Source organism: Theropithecus gelada, chromosome 5 (genome assembly GCF_003255815.1).
Source record: "Theropithecus gelada isolate Dixy chromosome 5, Tgel_1.0, whole genome shotgun sequence".
NCBI lineage: Eukaryota > Metazoa > Chordata > Mammalia > Primates > Cercopithecidae > Theropithecus > Theropithecus gelada.
Genome location: NC_037672.1, coordinates 39,485,740 through 39,508,729, shown reverse-complemented (window position 1 = coordinate 39,508,729; position 22,990 = coordinate 39,485,740). Strand labels below are relative to the sequence as shown.

The window sequence follows — 22,990 nt, the reverse complement described above, 5'->3', positions numbered from 1 at the left end:
TCTCCTGACCTCATGATCCGCCCATCTCGGCCTCCCAAGGGAAAAATCAATTTTTAATGAGCATACACTTTTACATGTGCACAACTCCCCGCCACATGCCCCCAACACACATTCTCACGCTGACACCCCATCTTCAGCTCTTCATCCCACCTCATCGTGTAAATGTATATGTATATATATATTTTTTTGAGACAAGGTTTCTCTCTGTTGCCCAGGCTGGAGTGCAGTGGCGTAAACTCAGCTCACTGCAACCTTTGCATCCTGAGCTCAGGTGATTCTCCCACCTCAGCCTCCCAAGTAGCTGAGATTACAGGCATGCACCACCATACCCGGTGAATTTTTGTATTTTTTGTAGAGACAGGATTTCGCCATATTGCCCAGGCTGGTCTAGAACTCCTGAGCTCAACTGATCCTCCTGCCTCAGTCTCCCAAATTGCTAGTATTACAGGCATGAGCCACTGTGTCTGGCCCTCATAGTAGAACCTTAAAAAGAATGTATTAGGTTGGTGCAAAAGTAATTGCGGTTTTTGCCATTAAAAGTAATAGCAAAAACCGTAATTACTTTATTTTTGAGACAGAGTCTCACTTTGTCACCCAGTCTGGAGTGCGGTGGTGTGATTGTGATCCTCCTGCCTTGGCCTCCACGGTGCTGGGATTACAGGCGTGACCCACCGCGCCCGACCCTCATAGTGTAATTTTAAAAAGAATGTATTGGCCGGGCACGGTGGCTCATGCCTGTAATTACAGCACTTTGGGAGGCCAAGGCGGGTGGATCACTTGAGGCCAGGAGTTCAAGACCAGCCTGGCCAACATAGCGAAACCCCACCTCTACTAAAAATACAAAAAGTCAGCTGGGCATGGTGGCATGCACCTGTAATCCCAGTTACTGGGGAGGCTGAGGCAGGAGAATTGCTTGAACCTGGGAAACAGGTTGCAGTGAGCCAAGACTGCGTTACTGTACTCCAAGCTGGGTGACAGAGCCAGACTCCATTTCAAAAAAACAAAAACAAACAAACAAACAAAAAGTATTAGGCTGGGTGCGGTGGCTCAGCCTGTAATCCCAGCACTTTGGGAGGCTGAGGTGAACGGATCACTTGAGGTCAGGAGTTGGAGAACAGCCTGGCCAACATGGTGAAACCCAGTCTCTACTAAAAATACAAAAATAAGCCGGATGCAGTGGTGCACGCCTGTAATCCCAGCTATTCAGGAGGCTGAGGCGTGAGAACCCAGGAGGCAGAAGTTGCAGTGAGCCGAGATCACGCCACTGCACTCCAGCCTGGGCGAGAGAGCGAGACTCTGTCTCAAAAAAAAAAAAAAAAATCTTTTCAGGTCTCTAGCAGGTTGGCCTCGACGTTTCCCAGAGGCTCCTGTGGAGGATGTTCAGGGAGGCAAAAGTTTTGATCTTCAAACCTCTGGATGCCATTTTCCTGGGAGCAGCCATGACTTCTGGGAAGTCAGCTGTGCTGTGCCCTAACTCAGCTGGAGTCATCGCTGGTCCAAATCGCCTTCGCAGGTGACAGCACAAGGCCACGTTGGCCATTCATCTTGCCAAATTCTATTTCTGGGACCCACATCAGAAAAACAGTTGAGGCAATCACTGACTTTCAGATCACATTCCCATCATTCATGAGAGAGGTAGGATGGCGTGGCGGCCGCAGGCATGGCCTGCAGAATTAGGCTGCCTGATGGCAGTCCTAGCGTTGCCAGTTACTAGGTGTGGTGTGTGATGTGGGCAAGTTACTTCTCTGCATTAATGTAAATGAGACATCCTTGTCGAAACCCATTGGGTCAGATGTGCTTTAGAATCCAGAACATTTCAGATTTTAGAAAGATAATATGTTGCACGTACCCTATATTGCTTAATACCACTCATCTCGGGCAGCATTCCTTGATTACACACATCACTATTTCTTCAGCAGAGCGAATGGACACTCAGACATAGGGGAAGAAATGAAGTCTGTAGAGAGTCTCATTAGAAACTAGAAAGGGAGGGGCTGGGTGTGGTGACTCACCCCTGTAATCCCAGCACTTTTGGAGGCTGAGATGGATGGATTACTTGAGGCCAGGAGTTCGAGACCAGCCTGGGCAACATGGCAAAATCCCGTCTCTACTAAAAATACAAAAATCAAGCCGGGTGCGGTGGCTCACGTCTGTAATCCCAGTACTTTGGGAGGCTGAGGCAGGTGGATTGCCTGAGGTCTGGAGTTCAAGGCTAGCCTGTCCAACATAGTGAAACCCCATCTCTAGTAAAAATACAAAAAATTAACTGGGCATGGTGGCGGGTGCCTGTAATCCCAGCTACTGGGAAGGCTGAGGCAGGAGAATCGCTTGAACCAGGGAGGTGGAGGTTGCAGTGAGCCACAATCGCACCGTTGCATTTCAGCCTGGGCGACAAGAGGGAAACTCCATCTCAAAAACAAAAGAAATAAACAAAAATTAGCTGAGTGTGGTGGCGCGTGCCTGCAGTCCCAGCTACTCAGGAAGCTGAGGCAGGAGAATCACTTGAACCCGGGAGTTGGAGGTTGCAGCAAGCCGAGATCACGCCACTGCACTGAAGCCTGGGAGATTCTGTAAAAAAAAAAAAAGGAAGAAAGGGAAGGAGGGAGGGAAAGAAAAGAGAGAGATGGGGGGAAGGAAGGAAAGTAGGAAGGAAGGAAGGAAGGGGAAAATAGGATTTTGCTGCTAAATTATTTCTTTAAAATTTTGTTCTTCCTCTAGAGCAATCAGAAAGAATGCTGAATTATTTCTAAAAATTACTTGGTTTTTCAGGGTTGTGGTGCCTCTTACAGGTGAGGTGTACATCTTGGAAAGAATTCAATGAGATCATATATATAAAGTGCTGAGAACAGAAGGCACCACTGCAGGTGTGAGCTTTCATAAAGTAAACTTACTTGTTACGATGAAGCCACTGGAGACTTCATTCGTGACACCGTGGCTAGCCCACCAGCTTTTGTCTTTTTTTTGAAGTTTGCTTTGCATATCCCACTTTTTTCCTAGGTGTTTTCCATGCTGGGCTATTTGACTTACGTTAGAAGCAAAGCAGCCCCCAGATGTTACTATTGTGCCTGGTATGTTGTCAAATTGCACTTTAAAAGGACAGAGGACAGGAAGTAATGACACATGACTCAAGTGACTGGAAATGGTTCTCGGATAGGGAGTTATCGTTGGGACAGTAATGAGAGGAAGTGCAGTTCAGTTTAATGAGCCCTTAGAGAACATTCGTTCCCTGGGCGCAATTCCGCCAAGTGCATTCTTTGCACCAGGCACCGTGCTGGGTCCTGGGGTCGCGGAGATGAATATGGGACTGTGCATGCTTTAAGTGGTCCCGCGTCTCCTGATGTTCACCATTTCTATGTGAGCTTGGAGAAACCAGGTGACCTCTCTGCACTTGTGTACTCGGTTTCAGGACAAAAGGACTGGCTGGCTCATCTTACAACGAAGGCCCTATTTTACCTTCAGATGTCTCTGATCTCAAAGAACTTCTTCGCAGAGGTTGCTGGTCAACCACTGTTCAGCACTCTGAATTCAAGTAAAAGACATGGGCTTTTTAGCTTGTTGATAGTAATAGTGTTGGAACAAGTTTGATTAAGGGCTTATTATCTCTCCAAGCAGGGGATATTTTATTTCTCAAATATTGAGTATTGACTAGTGCTAGACCCTGCGTTAGGAGCTGGGAATGCTTTGGTGAAGAAGAAAAAGTCCCTTATCATGGAGCTCATATTTTAGTGGGGCAGATAGATGGTGAAAAGTGATAAAAATGAATATATAATTGGCCGGCGCAGTGGCTCACACCTGTAATCCCAGCACTTTGGGAGGCCGAGGTGGGCAGATCACCCGAGGTCAGGAGTTTGAGACCTGCCTGGCCAACATGGTGAAATGCTGTCTCTACTAAAAATACAAAAAATAGCCATGCATAGTGGCGTGCACCTGTAATCCCAGCTACTTGGGAGGCTGAGGCAGGAGAATTGCTTGAACCTAGGAGGCTGAGGTTGGAGTGAATCGAGACCATGCCACTGCATTCCAGCCTGGGTGACAGAGTGAGACTCTGTCTCAAAAAAACAAACAAAAAAAATAATGCAATTTCAGATAATAATATGTGCAAAGAAAAGAAATAAAAATAGGGAAGAGGAAGAAAGAGTATACGGTTGGTGACTGGAGAACGCTTTTAAAAGAATAATCAATTCACAAAGCATTGCATATTTAAAAAGGAAAAAAAAAAGCGATCAGAAGTGGGGCGTGGTGGTGCACACCTGTAGTCCCAGCTACTCGGGAGGCTGAGGCAGGAGAATCACTTGAACCTGGAGCTAGAGTTTGTAGTGAGCCGAGATTGTGCCACTGCACTCCAGCCTGGGTGACAGAGCGAGACTCCATCTCAAGAAAAAAAAAAAAAGTGGTCAGAGAAGACTTCTTGGAGGAGTTGGCATTTTTTTTTTTTTTTTTTTTTTTTGAGGCGGAGTCTCGCTCTGTCGCCCAGGCTGGAGTGCAGTGGCCAGATCTCAGCTCACTGCAAGCTCCGCCTCCTGGGTTTACGCCATTCTCCTGCCTCAGCCTCCCGAGTAGCTGGGACTACAAGCGCCCGCCACCTCGCCCGGCTAGTTTTTTGTATTTTTAGTAGAGACGGGGTTTCACCGTGTTAGCCAGGATGGTCTTGATCTCCTGACCTCGTGATCCGCCCGTCTCGGCCTCCCAAAGTGCTGGGATTACAGGCTTGAGCCACCGCGCCCGGCAGGAGTTGGCATTTGAGCCAAGACCTGAATTCAGTCAGGAAGAGAGCTAGGATGGGGGGTGGGGTAGAGGCTGGGAAAGGAAATTCCGGGTGGGGGCGACAGTGAGTGCCAGGGCAGGAGGAGAGGATGAGCTGGTGAGTTGAAGAAACGGCCAGAAGGCCACTGTGAGGTTGATGGAGAATGAACAGCAGGGCATGGAGCACAGCCAAGCCACTTTATGCAGGCTCCTAGAGGGAACCTCGGGAAGGACTCTGGATTTTATTCCAAGTGTGAGGAGATGCCATTGGAGGGTTTTGAGAAGGGAAGTGATGTGACCGTGTTTAAAAAGAAAGATTGATCTATCAGAAGATGGATTTGGCAGCCATATACAGAAATGAGTCTACCCCTGGTTCAAATTAATTTCGCCCACCTGATACTGCAGGATCTGGACTAGATGAATTTTTAACACGTCAACAGTTGACATACATAGCCTATTTTTATTTATATCTTTTATCTTTTTGTTTTTTATTATTTATTTTCTTTTTTTTTTGAAACGAAGTCTCACTCTGTCGCCCAGGCTGGAGTGCAGTGGCATGATCTTAGCTCACTGCAACTTCCACCTTCTGGGTTCAAGCGATTCTCCTGCCTCAGTCTCCCGATTAGCTGGGACTACAGGTATCTGCCACCACGCCCGGCTAATTTTTTGTATTTTTAGTAGAGACGGGGTTTCACCATGTTAGCCAGGATGGTCTCCATCTCCTGACCTCGTGATCCGCCTGCCTCAGCCTCCCAAAGTACTGGGATTACAGGTGTGAGCCACTGCACCTAGCCCCTAAATCCTTATCTTTAAAAAAATCTTAGGGCCTCTATATTTTTCTTTTAAAAAAGGTCTTGTATAAAGATGGATTGCTCCCTTGAAGATTAAATGTTTCCAGTTTTTGAGTTGATGCCTGTGTCATCTTTTATCTTCTTTTAGTGTAACTTTTGAAAATTGTGCTGTGGCTATGCAGTGGCTCATACCTGTAATTCCCAGCATTTTGGGAGGCCAAGGTGGGTGAATCACTTGAGGTCAGGAGTTCAAGACTAACCTGGCCAACATAGTGAAACCCTGTCTCTACTAAAAATACAAAAGTTAGCTGGATGTGGTGGCAGGTTCCTGTAATCCCAGCTACTCGGGAGGCTGAGGCAGGAGAATCGCTTGAACCCGGGAGGCGGAGGCTGCAATGAGCCGAGATCCCACCACTATACTCCAGCCTGGGCAACAGAGCGAGACTCAGAAAGAGAGAGAGAGAGAGAGAGAGGGAGGGAGGGAGGGAGGGAGGGAGGCAGGAAGGAAGGAAGGAAGAAAAGTACGCTATTTGATTCTCCCCTTCTCCCTCTTTCTGTCTTCCTTGTGTACTTCCTTTAGAGACCTGGATTCTGCTTGCCAATATTAATAAAATGCAGGTTGTTTTTATTAGGTACTATTTGTTTGCTTTGTTTTGTTGTTTTCTTTCTTTTTTTTTTTTGAGATGGAGTCTCGCCCTGTCGCCCAGGCTGGAGTACAGTGGCGTGATCTTGGCTCACTGCAAGCTCCGCCTCCCGGGTTCACACCATTCTCCTGCCTCAGCCTCCCGAGTAGCTGGGACTACAGGCGCCCACCACCACGCCCGGCTAATTTTTTGTATTTTCGGTAGAGACAGGGTTTCACCGTGTTAGCCAGGATGGTCTTGATCTCCTGACCTCGTGATCCGCCCACCTCGTGATCCGCCCACCTCGGCCTCCCAAAGTGCTGGGATTACAGGCGTGAGCCACCACGCCCGACCTGTTTTCTTTCTTTATACAAAGATATCTTGGGAATATTGAATATATTCACAGATGGTAGAATTGGAGCTTCCAGTTCTGCTTTCTTTGCCCTGACCTTGTTTGAAACGTGCTTGCTTCTGATATGCTGATTCCACGTTGCAAAAGTGAAAGTATGTACTAAAGTGCCTTAAAATTAAGTGGCAATGTAAATAGAGATTAAATTGTCTTTTGAATTTGTCAGCCTCAAACCACATGTATTTTGTGGCCACCATATTTTCTTCATTCTTTTAAAACTGTGACCCAAGCCCATAGTGATGTGTATACCTCTCGTGTAGAAGCAGGTCAGAACATTCACTCTCAGTTACCTTGACAAATATTTGTGGGCAGGCTGGGCTTGCTGCCTACACAGCCTCACAACAGCCCACTTTTGTGCTCAGGAAATATATCAGAACCACAAGAGGGCAGCTTGTCCAGTGAACCTAGGGGTAAAAAAGTGCTGTTCGTTAGCTACAGGATAATGAAGGGAAAGATGTCTAAATTTTTCAAAATGTTTATTGCATAAGGAAGTTTTTTTTTTCTTTTTTTCTTTTCTTTTTTTTTTTTTGTTTGTTTGCATTCCTTGACAGTTTCATCTATTCAGAGAGAGAATGATTTTGGAAATTAAAAGTTTTAAGACAAGTTTCTTCATGCACATCTATTTTTGGCTTCTCTGGAATATAATACCCATTTCCCCTTGAATCCCGTATTCCTCCATCTTCTGTCCCTTCAATCTTTATTAAGGTATCATTTACATATGATAGGGCCAGGCACAGTGGCTCACGCCTGTAATCCCAGCACTTTGGGAAGCTGAGGTGGGCGGATCACTTGAGGTGAGGAGTTTGAGACCAGCCTGGCCAACATAGTGAAACTCTGTCTCTACTAAAAATACAAAAATTAGCCGGGCATGGTGCTGGGCACCTGTAGTCCCAGCTACTCTGGAGGCTGAGGCAGGAGAATCACTTGAACCCAGGAGGAGGAGGTTGCAGTGAGCTGAGATCACACCACTACACTCCAGCCTGGGTGACAGAGTGAGACTTTGTCTCAAAAAAAATTACGTATGATAAACTTCACACATTTTCAGTGGTGACTTTTAACACATGTATCCAGCTGTGAAGCCATCAAGATGTAGGAACTAACATCTCTAGAAAGTTTTCTCATGCCCCTCTGCAGTCAGTCTCCCCTTGAAGACCCCACATCCCCTTTAATCTTTAATTCTTGAAAACATTTTACCTGACACAAAGCATTTTGTAATTTTAAAGTAATGATCATGCACAAAACTTACGTTCTTGTGTAGACCATGTGAGAATTCGGGAGAGATGTAAGGAAATCAAACCCAGCTTCGTTCCAAGACAATTCTGTTGGGTTTGACCCTTTGTGGCTGTGGTGGTCGTTATCCTCTGGCTAATATTCATGGAGAGGGAGAACTGTCATTAACTGAATAATCATTAATTTCCCATTTGTTCTTTAGTGTTTATTTCTGCTGTATTTAACATTTATTACTGGGCGTGGTGGCTCATGCCTGTAATCCCAGCACTTTGGGAGACTGAGGTGGGCGGATCACGAGGTCAGAAGTTTGAGACCAGCCTGACCAACATGGTGAAACCCTGTCTCTACTAAAAATACAAAAATTAGCCAGGTGTGGTAGCACATGCCTGTAATCCCAGCTACTCAGGAGGCTGAGGCAGGAGAATTGCTTGAACCTGGGAGGCGGAGGTTGCAGTGAGCTGAGATTGTGCCACTGCACTCCAGCCTGGGCGACAGAGCAAGACTCCGTCTCAAAAAAAAAAAAAAAAAATTAGCCGGGCATGATGGCGCACACCTGTAATCCCAGCTACTTGGGAGGCTGAGGCAGGAGAATTGCTTGAACCTGGGAGGCATAGGTTGCAGTGAGCCGAGATCATGCCATTGTACTCCAGTCTGGGCCACAGAGCGAGACTTCATCTCAAAAAAAAAAAAAATTATGGCACCTACGTACTTGTATTATTTAACTTAATGAATCCTCCCTATAAAGGAAGTGCTATTATTATCCTTACTTACAGACTGAGGAAAATAAGAGGGAAACTGAGGTACTGGCCAGGCATGGTGGCTCACGCCTGTAGCCTGGCCAACATGGCGAAACCCCGTCTCTACTAAAAATACAAAAATTAGCTGGGCATGGTTGTACGTGCCTGTAATCCCAGCTATTCAGGAGGCTGAGGCATGAGCATCACTTGAACCCAGGGGGCGGAGGTTGCAGATTGCGCCACTGCACTCTAGTCTGGGCGACAGAGCAAGGCTCCGTCTCAAAAAAAAAAAAAAGAAAGAAAGAAACTGAGATACAGTCACGTGTGGCTTTTGATTGATAAAAAAAGAATGAGTGAGGTTAGTTTCCTGATGAGGATAAGTGAAATTAAAAGTTTCTTAAGAAACTAATTTTCTCATTGATCAAAATAATATGTACCCAGGTCAGGCGAAATGGCTCATGCCTGTAATCCCAGCAATTTGGGAGGTCGAGTTGGGCAGATCACTTGAGCACAGGAGTTTAAGACCAGTATGGCCAACATGGTGAAACCCTGTCTTGACTAAAAATACAATAATTAGCCGGCATGGTGTCACGTGCCTGTATTCCCAGCTACTGGGGAAGCTGAGGCAGGAGAATTCCTTGAATCCAGGAGGCAGAGGTTGCAGTGAGCCGAGATAGCGCCATTGCACTACAGCCTGGGTGACAAGAGCAAAACGCTGTCTCAAAAAAAAAAAAAGTAATATGTACTCAGATTTAAAAGCCAGCGCTTCTCTTTCCCTGTACATAATGCCCTTGGGCAGTGTCACCCGTGGCTGCAGCTGAATGCCATAACGACTGACCTTGACCGGCAAGCCTCCCTATGTCTGTTTCCTGCCTTCATTGTCTCCTGACAGGTCGCCCTGTCTTTAGCCCTTCTCTGCATTGTGATCCTTCTAACATGCAGTTCTGGTGATGTCACCTTCCTGATTAAAATTCTCTGATGGCTCCCTCGGCAATCAAATGTGGGCTCCTGGTTCCTTGCCTTGGCAGCGGCACATCCTGTTGCTCTCCCCTGCCTACCTTCACCCTGGCTGTGCTCAGCTCATTGTTGATCTCCAGAGATCCTGTACACTCTCATGTCCCTGCACCAGGAACTGACTGTTCTGTCTGGAAAATGCCCTCTTGTCTTTCAGACGTGTCTGCCGGGTAAACTGTTATTCATCCTTGAGGACTTGGCTCACATCTTCCCTGATTAGCCCACACAAATGTGGGATCATCTTCTTCCCAGCTTCCAGGGCCCCTTGTGGATTAGAGCTGGTGTCACGTTGTTTTATAATGTCTTGTCCCAACTCTGTGCCCCACTAACCTGTACCTCCTGGAAGGCAGTGACTTTGTCTTCTCAACTTGACATTTCTAACCTAGCTCAGCACCTGGACTCACTATTCAGACTACAATACCGCAAAGGCATAGAACATATTCATATTCACCACTGCTGTTGCCATTGCCTGGCATAGGGCCTGGCCTATAGGAGGTATTCATTTCATATTTGTTGAAAGCATTAATAGTGGGTGTTTTTAAATATCATACTGTAATGGTTTAGCCCAGGAATTGCAACCTGAAGGGCATCATCAAGCCATGGCCATCTTTTGTATGGCCTCATAGTATTTTAAGTTTTTTGAATTTGATACCTGTGGATAGAGCATGTGCTCTCCTGTTTACCACTGATTAATTGCACAGTTAATCCACTCTGATTATCATGCCCTTGACCTCCTTACTCATCTGCGACTCATCTGGTCCCTGGAGATGAGGTTGGGGGTTGTGGGGAGGGGCAGTGTATTTCTTTGTTGAGGCTACCATAACAAATACCATGGGCCAAGTGGCTTCAACAGCAGACATTTATTTTCTCATGGTTGTGGAGGCTGGAAGTCCAACATCTAGGTGACAGCAAGGTTGGTTTACCTGGAGGCTTTTCTGCCTGGCTTGCAGATGGCTGCCCTCATTGTGCCCTCACATGGTCGTCCCTCGGTCTGTGTTGTCTATGTCTGAATTTCCTCTTCTTCTTTTTTATTTTTTTTGAGACAGAGTCTCACTCTGTTGCCCAGGCTGGAGTGCAGTGGCACGATCTCAGCTCACTGCAGCCTCCCCCTCCTGGGTTCAAGCGATTCTCCTGCCTCAACCTCCCTAGTAGCTGGGATTACAGGTGCGCACCACCACGCCTGGCTAATTTTTGTATTTTTAGTAGAGACGGGGTTTCACCATGTTGTCCAGATGGTCTCAATCTCTTGACCTTGTGATCCGCCTGCCTCGGCCTCCCAAAGTGCTGGGATTACAAGGGTGAGCCACCGCCCCCGGCTGAATTTCCTCTTCTTATAAGGACACCGGTCATATTGCATTAGGGCCCATCTGCATGACCTCACTTAATCTTAATTACCCATTTAAAGACCCTGTCTCCAAATGTAGTCACATTGTGAGATACTAGAGGTTAGAACTAGAATTTATAAATTTGGCAGGGCAGGGAGGGGCACTCTATATCTTAGAACAGGAAGGGTCGTGAACTCTCAGGTACTGTGGTCTGTTCCTTGCATCTGATTCCTGTTTTATAACATGTCACTAAAAGGGAACGCAGCAGAGAGAGCATTTCGTTCACTGAGGCAGAATCTGGATGGTTATAATGTGCACCTGCTCAAACACCTGATCTCCACTCTGGTCACTTTGATCTTGGTACCATATTCATGTTTCTTAAGCAGCTAACATTTAGCCGGAATGCCGGGTAGAACTTAGGTGCTTTTCATTTTGGAAATTCATACCCTTTTTCATTCTATCACTCCAAACACTGGTGTGTGGGCTGCAAACTTTCTTTGCCAAGGGTTAGGTGGACAGGAGAGGTAAAAGCTGTATAATGACATGGCACCACCTCCATTTGCTGTAAGCAAACAGCCAGGTCTTTTATTACCCTTGAAACAGGCACTCATGACACAGGTTGAACTCAGAGAAGCAAGTCAAATGCCAGGTTTCTGTGGGTCAAAGTTCCTTCCAGTACTGTATGTTAATCAGAAGCTCAACCTTAGTTAATTTGGCCATTGCGTTGGGAAGAACTTTGGAACCAATGATTACTGAGCTGGACTGCAGGAGTTAGCAGAGCCCAGTATTTTCTTATCCAAGAGGTATGTTGTAGTCTTTCTTGGAGGGGATCACAGGAATGAGACATTTGTCTCAGCTTTATTTATTCTTGGTGGAACAGTAGTATAATAAAATCTTCTACACTGAACGTAGCTAATCAAAAGTATTTACTTGCCAGGCGCAGTGGCTCAAACCTGTAATCCCAGCACTTTCGGAGGCTGAGGCGGGTGGATCACATGAGGTCAGGAGTTCGAGACCAGCCTGACCGACATGGTGAAACCCCGTCTCTACTAAAAATACAAAACATTAGCTGGGCATGGTGGGGCACCCCTGTAGTCCCAGCTACTTGGGAGGCTGAGGCAGGAGAATCACTTGAACCTGGGAGACAGAGGTTGCAGTGAGCTGAGATCATGCCGCTGCACTCCAGCCTGAGTGACAGAGGGAGACTCTGTCTCAAAAAAAAAGACAGAATCTCACTCTGTTTCCCAGGCTGGAGTGCAGTGGCATGATCATAGCTCACTGCAGCCTCAGAACTCCTAGGCTCAAGTGATCCTCTCGCCTCAGCTTCCCCCAACAAGCTGGGACCATGGGCGCCCAGCTAATTTTAAATTTTTTTGTAGAGATGGGATCTCACTCTATTGCCCAGGCTGGTCTCAAACTCCTGGGCTTAAAGTGATGCTCCTGCCTCGGCCTCCCAAAGTGCTGGGATTACAGGCGTGAGGCTCTCCTTTCTCTCTTTGTCATAGTAAGATTTTCTTTCCTTGAGTGTCCTTTAATTAATATGAAATGGAGTAGTCTTGCAGAGCTGGCAAAATGATGTGACCTATTTTCTCCATGTATATGTGGGCCACGGGAGATTTCCCATATTGCCTGGTTATGTAGCTTCCCTTGCAGTTCCAGGCACACACAACGGCCTGTGATAATAGCAAAACACTATGTTCCTTTTTCTCACCCCCTCCCCCAGTTCCATTTAGTCATCACTAACTTTGGACTTCTCAATACTGGTCTTTGGGTCATATCTGTTATCTTTTTCATTTCGCAGCTTAGGTAACGGAGGCCTTGGAAGGAGACTCTGCGTCAGGACACCCAGCAGAGATCAGCAATCCTTGGCTCACTAAGGAGGTTTGGTAAGTTGGCATCATCTTCACCATGACTCAAATGCACATAACCCAGGGGCAGAGAAAAGTGGGTGAACATCACATAGCAACATCAAAATGCTAACCCTTGCCACCCCACTTTGTTTTTCTTTTTACAAACATATTCTTGTTGTGTTTGTTTAATTTACTAGGCCAGAGTGCCCTGTATGTTTGTTAAGTACAAATGTCCTTAGAGGACTCCCACTGCCAAAAAGAATGACAGAGGTATATTTGAATGATTTCACTGAAACGCTTTTAATACTGATTTCATGAAAATGTCTGGCAGCGGGTTCTCCCTGCAGCGCTACTGCGTATCATCAACTGTAGAATGCGTCCCCCCGCCCTTCACACACACAATTTAACATGTCTGAAATTCAGCGCACGTTATGCAAACAGGTCTGGTGAAATACAGCATTTCTCTGATAATCCCCAGATGAATAGCATTAAGTATTCCCTACCTCCTAGTTTTCACACAATACAAATTTTTTTTCTTTTTTCTTTTTAAAGGGTTCAATTTTTAAGGGTCAGAAATGCATAGTCTGATGAGTAGCTGATTAGTAAGAAGTCTGTGCTTACCAAAGAAAGAATTTAGGTTTCTTTTTTCGTTTTTTTGTTTTTGTTTTTGAAACGAAGTCACATTATCGCCCAGGCTGGAGTGCAGTGGCGCGATCTCGGCTCACTGCAACCTCCGCCTCCCGGGTTCATGTGATTCTCCTGCCTCAGCCTCCCGAGTAGCTGGGACTGACTACAGGCACGCACCACCACACCTGGCTAATTATTGTATTTTTAGTCGAGACAGGGTTTCACCATGTTGGCCAGTCTGGTCTCAAACTCCTGACCTCAAGTGATCTGCCCACCTCAGCCTCCCAAAGTGCTGGGATTACAGGCATGAGCCACCGCACCCAGCCAGAATTTAGTTTTCTAATACTGAAAGAAAACTTTTTTTTGGTGACTTCATATGATGGTCTTGAGATGAGCACCCCAAGGACCTTGTAAATAGTGGGCGCTGGCACTCAGAATAGCCTATGTGAGATAATGGAGCAGTCTTCCAGACATAAGATCCCAGAATCAGACACTTACTCAAGATTCCCCTCCTGCAATCAGCGGGTAGGAGTTTGCAATGAAAATGCCCCATGCTATGTCCCAGAATGACTCGTTCATTTATCTGTGAGAGCAGAGTCCAAATCCATGTTCATGTTAAATGTGCAGAAAAATAGCATCTTGAGAGTTAATGCCACAGAATGGGCATGATTCCCTAAGCCACATTTGCCTGATTGAGACAGACTTTAACATTTGCAAAACCTCCACGTTATGAGACCCTATAGGTGATAGTATATGACCTGTAGGGATACAAGTAAATCCACTAACAAACATTTTTTGAGCGCCTGCTCTGTGGCAGACTCTGTGCTAGACTCTGTGCTCGGCTCTGTGCTAGATGAAGCATAATTAAGAAGTAATTAGGACAGAAAGGATTGCTGTCCCCACAGGGTTACTTTAGTAGTCACAGAAGATACTAAATAATACATTAACGGAGTAATGAGTGGGCTGATGAAGAATTGTAAGGACTTAAGAGTTTAAAACAAGAAAACCGGCTGGGCGCGGTGGCTCACGCCTGTAATCCCAGCACTTTGGGAGGCCGAGGTGGGTGGATCACGAGGTCAGGGGTTCGAGACCAGCCTGACCAACATGGTGAAACCCCATCTCTACAAAAAATGCAAAAATTAGCTTGGCGTGGTAGCGGGCACCTGTAATCCCAGCTACTCAGGAGGCTGAGGCAGGAGAATTGCTTGAACCCAGGAGGCAGTGGTTGCAGTGAGCCGAGATCGTGCCACTGCACTCCAGCCTGGGCAAAAGAGCGAGACTCCATCTAAAAAAAAAAACAAAAACAAGAAAACCTAGGCTAACCAGAATGGCTCATGCCTGCAATCCCAGCACACAGGGAGGCCAGGGTGAGAGGATCACTTGAGCCCAGGAGTTCAAGACCAACCTGGGCAACATAATGAGACCCGTCTCTACAAAAATTTTAAACATTGTCATCCCATTCTCTACTGGAAAATAAACAAATTAGCTGGGGGTGCTGGCACGCACCCATAGTCCCAGCTACTTGGGAGGCTGCAGTGAGAGAATTGCTTAGGCCTGGGAGGTTGAGGCTACAGTGAGCCAAGATTGCGTCACTGCACTCTAGCTGGGGCAACGGAACAAGACCCTGTCTCCAAAAAATAAATAAATAAAAACAAGAGGACCTAACATAATCTGAGTCAGGAGGGGACTAGTGGGAAGGTTTCTTGGAGATTAAATGGCGTTCTGAGACCTGGAGGATAGGCAGAGGGGGATTGGGGACAGGCGGCAGTGGCTACATCAAACAGCCTGTGCAGGGTCCCAGTGTGGAGAGAGTGTTGAGAGGGGTCAAGGAATAGCATGAGCTGTGGGGGGAAAGGGAGGGAGAGTGGCTTCACGTGAATAGGTGTTTGTTGTAAAATGAAAACTTAGTCAAATTTCTGGAAGAATCTTTAAAACCTCTTAAAGAGATGGATTTCAGACTGATGATCAGATTTTGTTGTTTTTGTGGTTCAGACAGAAATCTTACCTTGTCAGTCAGCACTGTGTCCTAGAGTTAGAGCCCAAGTCTTGCTCCCCTGCTAATCCTTTGAATTTTCCCCAAATCTATGTTCTTAATTTCCCTCACCTACCTCCCCCAGGAAGGTAATCGTTTTCTAGTAAGAGGTGGTTTTCACAGACAATGTGTCCACATTTCTTTTTCTCTGCATCCTTGATGGCATCAGGGAAAGGTGATCATCGACATAGTCAATGTATGTGTATGATTCTCCCACCAAAGGCAGGATTTAAAAAATAATGCTTTAAATAGAATGAACAGAAGCAGCTACTTGGACCAGCTACTTGACTCTACTTGTGCTTTGAGGCCAGTGTGAGATTCTTAGGTTTCAAACCTTAGTGCTCTGTGTTGACATTTTCTTTTTCTTTTCTTTTTTTTTCTTTTTGAGACGGAGTTTCACTCTCGTTGCCCAGGTTGGAGTGCAGTGGCACCATCTCGGCTCATTGCAACCTCCGCCTCCCAGGTTCAAGCAATTCTCGTGCCTCGGCCTCCCCAGTAGCTGGGATTATAGGCGTGCGCCACCACACCGGCTAATTTTTTGTATTTTTAGTGAACATGGGGTTTTCACCATGTTGGCCAGGTTGGTCTCAAACTCCTGACCTCACGGAATCCACTCACCTCTGCCTCCCAAAGTGCTGGGATTACAGGCTTGAGCCACTGCACCCAACCTGTGTTGACATTTTCTATCAAGAGATCTGCTGAGCTGGGGCACTTTGGCCAGTTACTGAATTGACAGATGCAGAAATTTACACATTTCATGTATACACACAAGGAGCCCTAATTCCATGGAATAGGCCTTCTCAAGCTTGCTGGTTTCTTAGTTATGAGTAAATTTGATGTGATTTTTTTTTTTTTTTTTTTTTGAGACAGTCTTGCTCTGTCACCTTAGGCTGGAATGCAGTGGTGCAATCAGGGCTCACTGCAGCCTCGAACTCCTGGGCTCAAGCAGTTCTCCTGTCTCAGCCTCCTGAGTAGCTGGGCCCAGCTAATTTTTAATTTTTTATAGAGACGAGGTCTTGCTATGTTTCGCAGGCTGATCTTGAACTCCTGGGCTCAAGAGATCTGCTTGCCTTAGCCTCCCATAGTGCTGGGATTGCAGGTATGACCACTGTGCCTGGCTTGATTCAAAAAAAGTCCAGGTCATTACCTGACTTTCTTTGAGATGTTTATTTGTTTTATGACCTTATAAAGAGCTTATTTCACAATACAAAGAATAGAATGAGGATATTATATATGATTTATATCAATAAGTTTGACATTTAGGTTATATGGAAAAATTCCTGGCAAAATATAAATAATGAATCTTAAAGTTAGCTGATTAAAAAAACCAAATAAATAAATAAAATATATAAATTAAAAAACCCAACTTAAGGAAAAAAAACTTACATAGTTCTATAACAAATAAGGAAAAAAAAATTAGTAGGGATTTTTTCCCCATTCTTCCCCATTTATTATTATTATTATTATTTTTTTTTTTTTTTTGAGACAGGGTTTCACTCCTGTTACCCAGGCTGGAATGCAATGGTGCGATCTTGACTCACTGCAACCTCTGCCTCCTGGGTTCAAGCAATTCTCCTGCCTCAGCCTCTTGAGTAGCTGGGATTACAGGCATGCACCACCATGCCTGGCTAATTTTGTATTTTTAGTAGAGATGGGGCTTCTCCATGTTGGTCATGCTGGTCTTGAACTCCTGACCTCAGGTGATCCTCCTACATCGGCCTTCCAAAGTGCTGGTATTACAGGGGCGAGCCACCGTGCCCAGCCTGTTTATTTTTAACAAAGAATTTCAACATCCTTCTTATATTCTCTTTTGGTTAATTTCTTTTTTTAATTTTATTTATTTCATTGACAAGTAATAATTACATATTCACGAGGTACATAGTGATGTTTTGAGACATATAATGTGAAGTGTTTAGATTGGGGCCTTGATTTTTCTCAAGCCACAGCAAGCATAGTTTCCTTGATCAACATGGCAACTGAAGTTAGATGATAGGAAAGGTTAGGGGAGGAAATACCACAGGGCTCCTGATGGGAGCTTTAAGTAAAATAAAAATAGTAAAACATTTGGAGTCCTTACCCTTTCCTACTAATCATAGCCTAGATTTTCATTCCAATGAAGTTAATGAATTAAGAGGTAGATATTATTTAACCTACAAGTTGAAAATACAAGTTGCATTTGAAAAGGAGGAAAACGTGGCCTGCTGAAATTGTTTCTTTGGTAAATGGCTCTTCATATTTTGGAATTGTCGCTCATTTAGTGAAACCACAGATCTCTTAGAAACAGATTTTCCTAAAATCCCTGTCCTAATAACCTAATAATCACTAGAAGATATATCTTTTTTTTTTTGAGATGGAATCTCGCTCTGTCGCCCAGGCTGGAGTGCAGTGGCACAATCTTGGTTGACTGTAACCTCTGCCTCTCAAGTTCAAGTGGTTCTCCTGCCTCAGCCTCCCAAGTAGCTGGGATTATAGGCACTGGCCACCATGCCTGGTTAATTTTTGTAGTTTTAGTAGAGACATATTTCACCATGTTGGCCAGGCTGGTCTTGATCTCCTGACCTCAGGTGATCCACCTGCCTTGGCTTCCCAAAGTGCTGGGATTACAGGCGCAAGCCGCCATGCCTGGCCTAGAAGATGTACCTTTTGGAAAATGGCCTCCTCAGCATTTTGTTTCAAGAAGGCAGACTCTAACCCAATTAAGACTTCAGGTAAAAATCATGTGGTCCATATGAGGGATGCTTACTAAAGAGCAAATACGGCCGGGTGCGGTGGCTCAAAATGACCCCAGGCTGCTCAAGGCAATCCCTAAAGGTAGCTTCTAAAAACGAGTTTTCTGCTTCTTCACTTGAAAATGGAAGAGATTGGCCGGGCGCGGTGGCTCAAGCCTGTAATCCCAGCACTTTGGGAGGCCGAGACGGGCGGATCACAAGGTCAGGAGATCGAGACCATCCTGGCTAACACGGTGAAACCCCGTCTCTACAAAAAAAATACAAAAATCTAGCCGGGCGAGGTGGCGGGCGCCTGTAGTCCCAGCTACTCGGGAGGCTGAGGCAGGAGAATAGCGTAAACCCGGGAGGCGGAGCTTGCAGTGAGCTGAGATCCGGCCTCTGCACTCCAGCTCGGGCAACAGAGCGAGACTCCGTCTCAAAAAAAAAAAAAAAAAAAAAAAGAAAATGGAAGAGATTTTTTTTCCATTACAAGTTATGTGGTACTGTTTATTTTGTACAACGTAGCTTTTTACTACAAAGAAGGGGAAAGTGGCCTATAATTTAATTTGATTTAAATTAAACCTACATAGGACCATCATATAAAAGATACTGGGACAAGTGTGTGAGGGATACAAAGGTAAATCAGACACTATCCTGGCCCCAGCACAGTTTAAGAATGAGCATTTAAACATTTAGTTAATAAGAAACATGGCTGGGCACAGTGGCTCACACCTGTAATCTCAGCACTTTGGAAGGCCGAGGCAGGCAGATCTTTTGAGGTCAGGAGTTTGAAATCAGCCTGGCCAACATGATGAAACCCTGTCTCTTTTAAAAATACAAAAAAATTAGCTGGGCGTTGTGGTGCACCCCTGTAATCTCAGCTACTTTGGCTGAGGCAGGAAAATCGCTTGAACCCAGGAGGCAGAGGTTGCAGTGAACCAAGATTGTGCCACTGCACTCCAGCCTGGATGACAGAGCAAGACTCCGCCTCAAAAAAAAAAAAAGGCTGGGCACCATGGCTTACGTCTGTAATCCCAGCACTTTGGGAAGCCAAGGTGGGCAGATCATGAGGTCAAGAGATTGAGACCATCCTGGCCAATGTAGTGAAACCCCATCTCTACTAAAAATACAAAAATTAGCTGGCTGTGGTGGCGTGTGCCTCTAGTCCCAGCTACTTGGGAGGCTGGGACAGAAGAATCGCTTGAACCTGGGAGGCGGAGGTTGCGGTGAACTGAGATTGTGCTACTGAACTCCAGTCTGGCGATAGGGTAAGACTCTGTCTCAAAAAAAAAAAGAAACAATACCAATAAAACAAGAGTGAATTAATTAGATCAAGGAGCATCATACCTCACATATGTAATGGTATATTTGAAAATGCAGTGGAAGTTACTGGATCCCTTTTCTCATCTGTATCCAGATTTGCCAGGGAGTATATTCACTACCCTCTTGTCTGGACCTCTCCCTTTTTTCTTCTGCCTGATCGCTGATCAAATTCAACATCAGTGTTAATTTAGGTATGGAGCCTGCTGGTATTGAAAATTTATGCAAAAGTAACCCTGAAGTCCTTTGCAGTTTATAAACATAAATGTGTAATTACCACTATGATGCAGACTGAAGAACTTTCCAAGGCTTGATGTAGCTGGGCATGGTGGCCCACGCCTGTAGTCCTAGCTACTTGGGAGGCTGAGGCATGAGAACCACTTGAGTCCAGGAGTTCGAGGCTGCAGTGAGCTATGATTTATGATTGTGCCATTGTACTCCAGTCTGGGCAAAACAGTGACAACCCATCTAAAAAAAACAGAAGAAAAAAAAAGACTTGTCAGAGTAATTGGGCTGAATTTACACTTAGCCCATTGTGGATACAGGCAACCAGTAACTTCACAAAGCCTTCCTGTAAAAGCTAAGATGGTGTTGGGATCTGCCTTCTGGACCCAAACAGATATTTGGAAAAATGGTTTTTGGTAAAGTATAAGAGCAGTGAGTTTAAGGCTAATTCCAAACTTAATGATTTGCCCTTTTAAAATCAGTTCATCATTCTGGGCAACACAGTGAGATCCTGTCTCTACAAAAAATTTAAAAATTAGGCCAGGTATGGTGGCTCACGCCTGGAATCCCAGCACTTTGGGAGGCTGAGGCAGGCAGATTACTTGAACCCAGGAGTTCAAGACCAGCCTGGGCAATGGTGAAACCCTATCTCTACAAAAATTAGCCAGGTGTGGTGGCTTGCACCTGTAGTCCCAGCTACTCAGGAGGCTGAGGTGGGAGGATAATCTGACTCTGAGGCTCAGTTGAGGCTGCAGTGAGCTGAGATGGAGGCATCACACTCCAGTCTTGGAGACAGAGAGAGATTGTCTTTAAACAAAACAAAACAAAACAAAACAAAAAAAGCTGGGCATGGTGGTGCATCCCTGTAGCCCCAGCTACTTGTGAGGCTGAGGTAGGAGGATTGCTTGAGCCTATGAGGTCAAGGCTGCAGTGAGCCATGATTATGCCACTGTACTCCAACCTGGGCAACAGAGTAAGACTCTGTCTCAAAAATAAATAAATGACATAAAATAAAATTAGTTCATTCATGTGGGCAAAAGTTTCATAGATCTAGTGGTTAGTTACTTTGCCTGTGTGCCCTTTGATGTCCTCCTATTTGCCAAACAAGATAACCTATTTTCAAAACTGAAAACACAGGCTGGGCACAGATCACTTGAGATCAGGAGTTTGAGACCAGCCTGGCCAAACATGGTGAAACTTTTGTGTTCTCTACTAAAAACACAAAAGCTTAGCCTGGCGTGGTGGCAGGTGTCTGTAATCCCAGCTACTCAGGAGGCTGAGGCAGGAGAATTGCTTGAACCTGGGAAGTGGAAGTTATAGTGAGTCGAGATTGTGCCACTGCTCTCTAGCCTGGACGACAGATCGAGACTCTATCAACAACAACAACAACAAAACCAAAAAATACCAAAAGCTGCAAAGGCAGAGAGGTGGATATGAGCCATGACTCAACCAATAACATGGCAGACGAGCAGACAATTGCCTACTAAAGGAGGTCTGTCTACCTAAACGGAAGAGGTCTGTACCTACCATAGAGGAAGAAAAAGAAAATTATGGGCATCAATAAAGTGTATGTGTCTTTTGGCAGAATAACAGGACAATAATGGCTTTATGCTTTGTAGGATGGTATTTAATGCTCTAGAAAGCAAAGAGAATACTCCAAGGTTGTGAAGCCGAAATTGGTAGCTAATGTCAGTGTTGAACCTTGAGGCAAATTTCATGGGTGACACTTAAATGTCAGCCCTGTAGTTTCCAAGAACAAGGTCTTCAAGCCAGTCATTAGACATGCATCAAAGTTCTGCCGAGGTGGGGCCTCATCCCGGGCTGCACGTTGGGTAAAACGGATTGCCCAGGTGTGTCAGCGGTTGCTGCGCCAGGTGCAGACAGTAATAGAATATCTGACATTCACTTCAGCCATGCTCACTGGTTTCTGTGCAGTTATTGCCTGCCAAGAAGTAACAGTATCAGAACAGCCACACTGCTTTCATAAAGAATGACAAAATTTCTGTGTCTGCAAAATAAATGAGGTCCTTTTGAAACTAAGAGCAAGGTCAGCAAAATACAAGGGACACCTCAAGCGAAGAATGAAGTGGGCATTGAAATACGATACCAGAGGCTGGGGGCCGTGGCTCACGCCTGTAATCCCAGCACTCTGGGAGGCCAAGGCGGGTGGATCACCTGAGGGCAGGAGTTCAAGACCAGCCTGGCCAACATGGTGAAACCCCGTCTCTATGAGGGGGAAAAAAAAATTACAGGCCCAGGCATGGTGGCTCATGCCTGTAATCCCAGCACTTTGAGAGGTCAAGGTGGGCGGATCATGAGGTCAGGAGTTCAAGACCAACCTGGCCAACATGGTAAAACCCCGTCTCTACTTAAAATACAAAAAGTAGCTGGGGTTGGTGGCAGGCTCCAGTAATCCCAGCTACTCGGTAGACTGAGGCAGGAGAATCGATTGCCCCAGGAGGCAGAGGTTGCAGTGAGCCTAGATCTCCCCACTGCACTCCAGCCTGGGTGACAGAACAAGACTTGATCTAAAAAAAGAAAGAAAAAAAAAAAAGGAAAGAAAAAGAAAGAAATAACATACCAGGCTGGTGTGAAAAGGTGCTGAACACAAACCGGGTCTTTCAATCTAGGCATGTCGGTACCCACTGATTTTTGTTCATCTGTACCTGTGTAATCAGAGTGTTTCTTGGAATCTTAAAATATTGGAGTTATAAGGAACTCTAGAGGTCGTGAAGAAAATTATAATGATGATTTGCATTTACTGAGGGTTCACTATATGCCAGCCATAAGGAAGTCTTTTACTTGTGTTATCAGTTTTACTTGTATAGCCTCATTTGATCTCTTCCATAATCTCTAAAGAAGGGGCTAGGATTCCTATTTTGCCAATAAGAAAACAGACTTAAAAGACAACAGGGAACTCACACAAGGTCATACAGTTCATGCATGGCAGAGCTGGCTCACATACCTACGTCAGTCTGAGGCGAGTTTGCATTTTTTAACTACCAGCTCCTTAGAGGGCCGAGGGATTCTCAGGAAAAGGTATGTCCATCCACATTCTGACCAGGTCCCCAGGAGTTCGCCAACTCATAGTTCAGTGAAAATGACCAAAGGATGTATTGAAAATCATGGAACCTACACCCTGAAATTTTAGCTATATGGAGTGTGATATGCAATTATACAATGTATTGGTGGGTTCATATTTTGGCCTCAAGTTCCCCCATCACTAAGGAACTTGCTGTAACCCTTAACCTGGGTGGCTAAGGACACAGTGCGGATTCCAGCTGCTCTGCTGTCCCATGAACTGTTTTTTCTCTGGGGCATCTTCTTGTGTTTCAAGTTTCAATCATTTGGTGAAT

General features: G+C 45.4%; 1 protein-coding gene across 3 annotated transcripts in view; it reads left to right on the top strand.

Annotated features, from left to right (window-relative positions):
- The window catches only part of RBM47 (RNA binding motif protein 47), a 206,562-nt gene that overhangs the window by 74,641 nt on the left and 108,931 nt on the right, over positions 1-22,990 (top strand). For 2 of the 3 annotated variants that reach the window (XM_025384907.1, XM_025384908.1), the window contains one exon: positions 12,674-12,758. The gene's annotated coding sequence lies outside the window, so the exon portion shown is untranslated. The remainder of the gene's footprint in view (positions 1-12,673; positions 12,759-22,990) is intronic. The other variant, XM_025384909.1, reaches the window with a different exon arrangement.